Genomic DNA, 2,043 nt, shown 5'->3' on the forward strand with positions numbered 1-2,043 from the left:
CCCGTTAATTGATATAAAAAAATGTATACCATAGTACTCACATATTTTACGAAAAATCTCCATTACTTTGTTATTATAATTCATTGACTTACAATTATATGGACGTCGGGTCCGCGCTAAAAAGTGTCCGAACTTATAGGGCGTTAAAATCGTATACAGAGCGTCATTCACGCTTTAGTCTTCGTTTGTTCGACTGACAGCGAAGCAAGCAAAATTAGACAGTACTGCGATGACATTACAATTTAAATTCAACGTTTTAGCTTTTTCATATTCCTTTACATGTCACTGCGTTTAAATAGGTTGACTTGGGACATTTTTTTCGTGGTTTTTGTATTAGACCCGTCGTCCATTTATTTGTAAGTCAATGTTATAATTGATACAAAAATCGAACAGATACAAAGAAAATTCCTGCGATCTGACTAGACTCCAACCAGCGTCACAGTGGCTACCGTTCTTATGCTACAGACCGAGTCAGAAAATCTTACGAATGTATTGTACTTGTTTAAACGGCTTCTATAACGTCAGCGCCACTTGTTAGAAGCTAATGAAAGTGTTTTCGCTCAGACAGGTGCCTTTACAGCTATCGGGTAAGAGATGTCGCGATATTAATTGTCAAATTTATTGATCATGATGATTTTAGTACCATAAATTCATAACATTTATTATACGATAAACCTCAAAGCACGTATGATATTGAAAAAAAAAAAAAAGAATCGAGCGAAAGTTAACGTATTACATAAGTGTCTTGTTGAATTACTAGAAAAAGGATTATTGAAAACTATGTCTCAATTAGGCATTGATCATACATGCACCCAAGAAGCTTGGCATCCTTTCCAAGGTGAGGCGATACTTCACACCGGGACAGTTGCTTCAGCTGTACCAAGCAGAAGTCCGGTCGTGTATGGAGTACTGCTGCCACTTATGGGATGGCTCTGCTAAATACTAACTGGCCACCGTGGATTCAATAGACAAGCGTGCTAAGAGGCTTATAGGTGACTTGGAATTAGTAGAGGCGAAGCTGCAGATCCTTGAACACCGACTCAAAGCTGCCTGCTTATCGGTATTCTACAGGATATAATCACGGAGAGTGTGCTATGGAATTACATAATTTGATTCCGCCTTCCCCTTTCCATCATTGGGGGACTAGACGTGGGCTGAGGTTCCACCCCTATGTTGTGGATATTCCTCGGATTCGCACGAAGTGTTTTGCTTCCACATTTGCACGGCGAGTGGCTAGGGAGTGGAATTCCCTGCCTGCAGACTTGTTCCCCGAATGCTATAACTTGGATCTTTTCAAGGTGAGAGTGAATAGGCATTATTTAGGTGTACATGCTACATCCTCGACATCATCGTCACTTTCCATTAGGTGAGATGGAGGAAAGTACGCACTTACTTTTTATAAAAAAAAGGCACGAGTCAGGATTCAGGGTTCAAAAAGTATGAAATTTTGGAAGCCCACTCTTAAAATTACTTTACAAAGTCCAGTTTTCTTCAAGTTCCTGCGGTGGCACATGCCGATGACTTTCATTTCTTAGTTACGTTTTTATATTACTAGTTTGAGACCAAGTAAACAGGGTGACCGAAAAAATTGAGAATGTCCGTAAAATTTTCTTTTAAGTAATAAATGCCTCGTTTTGTTTTGATTAAACGTAGTGCAAGGAATAAGATGTATGAGACTGTGTGTAACGTGCAGTATTCAACGTACTGAATGTAAAATAAAATATGGGCATACTAGCGCGAAATGTGAAATATTTCTGCGAGTTCAGTTCGTGACATAGTGAGAGTAGGAAGACCATCAAAAAATTTGCTGAAAGGACAATATTTACATAACTTTTTTTATGAAACCCAGTGAAACGCCTGTACGTATAGTTGCAGTGCCACTCGGAGCTTTAAATCGCAAACATCTGAGAGGCACTGCTACTGCGCCAGTCACCCTAAGACGAAAGCTGATAAGTCTCATGTGCCTGTAATTTCACCAGCATCCTCACCCTTCAAAACCAGAATACAGTAATGATCATATTACCGCTTGGTGGCAGAAATAGG

Source organism: Hyposmocoma kahamanoa, unplaced genomic scaffold, assembly GCF_003589595.1.
Source record: "Hyposmocoma kahamanoa isolate Upper Pololo Valley unplaced genomic scaffold, ASM358959v1 134, whole genome shotgun sequence".
NCBI classification, from domain to species: Eukaryota; Metazoa; Arthropoda; class Insecta; order Lepidoptera; family Cosmopterigidae; genus Hyposmocoma; species Hyposmocoma kahamanoa.